Source organism: Mandrillus leucophaeus, unplaced genomic scaffold, assembly GCF_000951045.1.
Source record: "Mandrillus leucophaeus isolate KB7577 unplaced genomic scaffold, Mleu.le_1.0 Scaffold392, whole genome shotgun sequence".
In the NCBI taxonomy this organism is placed as follows: Eukaryota; Metazoa; Chordata; class Mammalia; order Primates; family Cercopithecidae; genus Mandrillus; species Mandrillus leucophaeus.
Window position 1 is genome coordinate 2,228,142 of NW_012104165.1, and position 7,214 is coordinate 2,235,355.

Here is a 7,214-nt window from a genome sequence, read left to right on the forward strand (position 1 = left end):
TTTAAAAATCAGAAACAATATACTCTGATTACTCTTTAGATTGTATACATCTTTCACTTTTTAAAAATCAAAAACAAAACAAGAAGTTTGGCAATAAACTCTGAAAATAAATACCAATTCATAGCTCCTGGAGGAAGAGAATGCTATTAAATGAAACAAAACAGAATATGTGCTTAATTTGCTTTAGTTGGCTTAGTCAATGACGTATTGAAGACAGCTTAAAACTCTTAACATCCTTGTTCTTTGCTGAATAGCATTATTAAAAAAATTATTTACTTTGATTTTATTTTTTCCAGCTTTACTGAGGCACAAATAAAATTACATATATTTAATGTGCACAATGTGATTATATATAAATCAAACCGAATTGTGAAATTATTACCACAATCAAATTGACACATCCATCATCTCACATAGCTACTGTGTGTAGGGGGAGCAGGGAGGGTCAGGACACTGAAGATCTAATCTCTAAGCAAATTTCAAGTATACAGTACAGTTTTATTAACTATAGTCACCATAATCTACATTAGATCTCCAGAATGTATTCATCTTATAACAGAAAGTTTGTACCATTTGACTGTCCCTCCACTCCCCACCCTCCAGCCCATGGCAACCACCATTCTATTCTCTGCTTCTGTGGGTTCAGTTTTTAAATTTTTTTGATACAGGGTCTCACTCTGTCTCACAGGCTGGAGTGCAGTGGTGTGATCTTGGCTCACTGCAACCTCTGCCTCCCAGCTTCAAGCAACTCTCCTGCCTCAGCCTCCCCAGTAGCTGAGACTATAGGCACCCGCCACCACACCCAGCCAATTTTTTATTTTTAGTAGAAACAAGTTCTCATCATGCTGACCAGGCTGGTCTTGAACCCCTGGCCTGAAAAGATCCACCTGCCTTGGCCTCCCAAAGTGCTGGGCTTACAGGCGTGAACCACTGTTCCTAGCTGAGTTCAAATTTTTTAGATTCCACATGTAAGTGTTATCATACTTTTTTTTTGTCTTTCTGTGTGTGGTTTATTTCACTTATCACAATATCCTCCAGTTCATCCATGTTATAACAAATGGCAGGATTTTCTTTTTATTGGCTGAATAATATTTCTCTCTCTCTCTCTCTCTCTCTCTCTCTCTCTCTCTTTCTCTCTCTCTCTGTGTGTGTGTGTGTGTGTGTGAGAGAGAGATCAGATTTTCTTTATCCATTCTTCCATCAATGGATGCTTAGATTGTTTCTTCATCTTGGCTATCATGTATAATGCTGCAATGAACACGGGGGCATAGATACCTCTTCGAGATACTTACTTCATTTTTCTTGGATAAATACCCAGTGGGATTGTTGGGATCACATCACATCTCACACAGACTTCACAAAATGTGAGAACGTAGATTCCTCCTGCCTCCATGGAAATCTTGCCATTTTGTAATATGTCATGTGTCACTCCAGCTTCTCATGATCTACAAGACTCTTTTCTTTTCAAATTTATTGAAGTATAATTTATGTACAATGAAATCTACATTTTAAGTATATAGTTCAATGAATTTTTTCATATTTTCTTTTCATTGTATTTTTGTTAGACATCAAATATTGGATTTAATAAGCGATCAGAAAAAGTGTATAATTATAATCCTTTATAGTGTAACAGTACTATACAACTTATAAAGCACATTAATATACTTTGTTTCATTAGAATTTTGATCATCAGAGAAACCCTAAAGCTTTGTTGGCTATTAGCCTCTTGAAACAAAGGAAAAATAAGATATAAACATTGTTGTTCCTACATTGAAGGTTAGGAAATTGAGTCTCAGAGAGATTAAGTAGTCTTGTCTAAACGCACACACTCATAAATGGCAAATTTGAGTCTCAAAGACAGGTCTCTCAATATCAGATTGAAAGACTAGTTCAGTGAGTTTGACAAATGTATAATTGTGTAAATACCACCACAATCAAGATCATAGGACATTTCTATTACTCCCCAAAGAACTTGTTTTGTCTTGTAGTCAGCTCTCCCCTTTTAGTCATAGGCTGAGGCAGCATTAATTTTCTCTAAACGTACTTGGTTTTTCCATTTTTAGAATTTCAAATAATTGCAATCATGCAGTATGTAATCTTTGGGTATGGCTTGTTTCATTTAGTGTGATGTTTTTGACATTTATTATGTTGCTACATGTATCAGTTACTTTTTCCTTTTTATTGCTTGTTAGAACTCCATTGTATGAATATGCTACAATTTATCCATTTATCTGTGATGGGCTTTGGGAGTATTTAAAATTTTTGGCTATTATGAATAATACTGTTATGAAAATTTGTATGCAAGTGTTTGTGTGGATGCATGTTTTCACTTAATTTGGGTAAATACCTTTTATTTATACTTCTCCAGGAGGACCACATGCTTAGTGTATATTATCTTTATGAAATACTGCAAAAATGTTTTCAAAGTGGCTGTTCTATTTTCACTTCAAACAGCAGTGTATGAGAGTTCCAACTGAACTCACATTCTTTCTAATACTTGGTGTTGTCAGTTTTTATACTTTTCACCTCTCAAGTTAGGTTACCTGTGGCTATAATTTGCATTGAGGAATGTCGACGTTGACCATCATTTTGTGTGCTTTTCACATGCTTCTTATACGTTATTTCGTGTAGTTTCTGTTCAAATATTTTGCTCACTTTAAAAATTGCATCATTTGTCTTCTTATTGTTGAATTTGAAGTTCTTCGTATATTCTGAACTCAAGTCCTTGGTCAAACAAATCTTTTGCAAATAAAGTACTGTCATATCTTTCAAAGAGAAAATTTTTAACTTCAGTAAAATACAGTGTGTCATTTCCACAAAAAAAGCCTGGTGGTATTTTGATTGGGGATTGCACTGAATTTACAGACCAATTGGAGAAGAACTGGCAACTTGACAACATTGAGTTTTCTGATCTGGGAACATGGTATAGATCTCCATTTACTTACATCTTACTTTCTTTCAGAAGCATTTGAGGTTTTCATTGTATAGATATTGTCCATATTTTGTTAAAGTCATCTCTACATATTTCATGTTTTTGGATACCACTATAAATTGTATAGAAATATGACTGATCTTTTTCCATTGTGTATTTTATTTCATTTTATTTTATTTTATTATACTTTAAGTTCTAGGGTACATGTGCACAACGTGCAGGTTTGTTACGTAGGTATACATGTGCCATGTTGGTTTGCTGCACTCATCAACTCGTCATTTACATTAGGTATTTCTCCTAATGCTATCCCTCCCACATCCATCCCCGACCTCACAGACCCCAGTGTGTGATGTTCCCAGCCCTGTGTCCAAGTGTTCTCATTGTTCAATTCCTACCTATAAGTGAGAACATGCGGTGTTTGTTTTTCTGTCCTTGTGACAGTTTGCTGAGAATGATGGTTTCCAGCTTCATCTATGTCCCTGCAAAGGACATGAACTCATCCTTTTCTATGGCTGCATAGTATTCCATGGTGTATATGTGAATTTTCTAGACCTCAACTCCGACTGAGCTTCCCATCTACAATGCTTTAATAGTTTGTTATCTACTCTAATTCACATTCCTCCCATACAAAGCACTCGAATTAAAAAAAGCTCAGCAGAGATCACTTAGTATCATTTATTCCTTTTGATTCCTCAGATGTGACTTTCAGTGTGTTTTATTTATCTGAGTGTGTATTGTAGGGAAAAAAGTTGAGAGTTACTGCCTTAGAAATACTTTGCTGTAATTAAATCATGCTATGCCATCTCTATTTTCACAAGTTACTAACATCACACCTAAAAATGTTAACATTTGCTGGCACCCAGTAGATTGGTAGGGGCTAAAAACTCTCCTACAATCTAGTTACCAAAACATGAAAAATATTGGAGCTTGGTACAATCTCCTACAGACCACGATATCAGACATTTCCTGAATTTTGATAACTGATTGAATTCTGCTAGTCCCCACAAGTTGTAGGATCACTGGTTAAATTCTTCTCCAATAAGACAGAGAAATTTAAGCATATGATTATATGACTATTTAATCATATTTATCTTAAATAACATTTAACATATTTTAAAGTAAACTGGAGTGATATATACCAAGCTCATGGTAATTGTCTCTGGATTTAGTGTTGTGTCAGAGAGTGACAGTTAAAGGGGATATGAACTTTATCTGTGACACTTTATGTGCTAAAAATGCTGAAAATAAAAATGACAAAAGTTATGGTTGGTGATTCTGAATGATGGGAATATAGATGTTTATTTTTAATATTTTAGATATCTAAAATAAAGGATGAAGAAATAATGTAGAATGCCTTGTTAAAATATCAGTTCAAGTTAAAATTCACTATAATGGTAATAGCAGCTAGCATGTATTGAATGACTATGCACTAGGCATAGAGGATAATGTTTACATATTTTTCATATTGAGTTTTTGCAGCAATCAAGACTACTGAAGCCAAGACCATTTCAGTTGCTTCATATAAGTGGACAGGAAAATACCTGATCATGCTCTTAAAATTACTGACTTTAAAACATAATTGTATTGTAAATGTGACTTGATTTTCATACCAAGACTTTGTTTGGTACACATGGTATCACCTAGACGCAATGTAACAATTGAAAAATCTTCATTAATTTATAAACTCATGATGTGCTTTTTTTTTTTAAACACGGGATGGAGATAGCTATCACAGCTAATTTAACTTTTTAATATATTTCAGCAAAGCTTTTAACAAGACATCAAAAGAAATTTTTGATAACAATATTTTGGAAATATTAAATAATTTTGTTAAAAGTTTTCTGAGTTTGGTAGTGACCTTCTGAGTATAGTTTGAATGGTCTTCAAAGGTAATTTTTAACACCTTTGCAGGGCTGAACTTGGCCTTGAATTTTAGAGACGTTAGACACAATTAAAGAATTCAAATTAATAAAACAAATATGTATAATGTAGTCTTTATATTTGCTTTTTAAAAAGTTTTCATGCCTTTTCCCATTCCCAAATTAGATTACCTGACAAGCTACATCTCAAATTTGGCCCCTACCATACTGAAGAATTGGGGAAGAAGTTTCAGGCAACTCAAGATAACCCATTCCTTTCCCTGTAAATACAGCTCAAAGCGTTTTTCTCAGTGATGGTTGGACTATAGATTCCTTGTCATCTTAGTACAACAATGTGGCATCCTGCCAAGAATATCACTGAGAAACTGTTCTAACCAGGACAACTCCTTGAAGGGCATTAATTGCCGCTTTGGGATTTACCCTCTCAGTGGCCCCAGTCAAGGAAAACAAGTCACATTCTTTTGTTTCCAAAAAGGGCCCATTGGACTCTAAGATAAAGGCCCATCCCTTGATACACTGAAAGCTCTCATAAGTTTATCTTTTGGGTAAAACTAAATTTTTTTAGTAGACTCAGAGCTTTCTCTTCTATAGCAATGATAGTCATAGCTACATTCAGACTGTTTTCCTAAATGATGTAGTAGATGAGGGAAGTGTAGGCATTTATGTTGGTGATTTCAAGGTGATAACAATCAGATCAGATCAGTCTGTGCATGATGAGGGCATCGGTTGGGAAGACAATATACAAGGAATGTGGACAGACACAGGAAGGACAGAGTGAAAGGCATTGTTTGAGTACTGCTTAAGTACTAGGTAAGAGTATAAAGAAATATTATAAGAATAAAAAAACTTGGCCAGTGACATGGGGATGGGGAAAAGATGTCATTTTCTCCCTCCATTATACCTGATTTCCAAAACTAGAGAGGATCATTCATTCCTAGTCCATGAAAGCAACTTTTAACTTTTAATTTTTGTGGGTACACATTAGCGTATGTATTTATGGGGTACATGAGATTTTTGCTTTGATAATTTCTTCCTTTTTATTTTTTGTAGAGACAGGGTTTCACTTCATTGCCCAGGCTAGTCTCGAACTTCTGGGTTCCAGAGATCCACCCACCTTGGCCTCCCAAAGTGTTGGGATTACAGGCATGAGCCACGGTGCCGGACCCAGGTATTTTTGACACAGGCATACAATGTGTAATAATCACAGTAGACTAAATGGAGTATACATCACCTCAAGCATTTATCCTTTCTTTGTGTTAAGGATAACTTAAACTTTTGATAAGGCTTTTAATTTTTGATAAGGCTTTTATTTTCTGCTCCACCAGTAAGAAGAAAATTAACCCAGAAAAATTCCTACCTTTTCCTTACTTGCATCTGGTAATTTTTTGTTTCTTTTTTTATCTCGTATATCATTCTAACCTCCCTATGTAAGACTGCTGAAGGATGGGTCATGCAATTGGCAAAGATATCTCACAGCTGCCTCTTGTTTTAGTTAATGTACTAAATTATCAAGGCAACTACAAGAAAAAAGAAAATATCTGCATGAGAGGAAGTAACTATAACATTTGTGTTCATATTTATCATGATGTATTATCTCCTATTCTAGAGAAATTTTTGAAAATCTCTTGGAAAATTTTCATCTTCCCTCTAGGGCTATGACCTTTAAGTGAAGTAATCTTCACGATTTACTCTTTGACTATTGCTATTTTTTGATTCAGCTGTAGTTTTTAAAATTTTCTTTTAAAACAATGTGCAGACTGATTTTCCTGGATGGTTTCTAAGTAGTTGAAAGTAATCTAGATGAGTGTAACAACTGGCTAATGATTATTTACATTACCAAGTCTATTAATAGGGTCTGAAGTCAATCTTTTAATCTTGGGACCAAACTGAATGTTCCAAACTTTTCTGCTGAAACTCAACCAATTCGCTACTCCTGACATCTTTTTCAGGAGTTGCATTTATAAAACAGGAGCGATTAAGAGACCCCCAAAAGAGGCAATCACAGGTGGCCCCACAACGATTTCTTTCTTCCTGTGCCATAGCCAATTGGGAGGTATAAGAAAAATAACTGACTGTGGGAGGAATGAAATAGAGGGCATGTGGCAAAGCTGGAAGAAGTGAAGAATTCAGAGAAAAAGGGATAAATGGTGGGTTACTATGCCTGACACAATAACTATATAACAAATGTAAGTATTATTTTTTTCTGTGAAAGATTGAAAACTCACTGGAGAAAAAGCATCACCTAGGAGTCATAACTATTTGTAAGATATTATTTTATTTTTAACAAGAAAAGTAACATGAGATTCACTGGGCACAATGTATTAAATGATGAACAGCCACTTAATGATTCATTAAATATTCAGAACTCTCTAAATTGGAGAATAAATATGTACTAATTATAG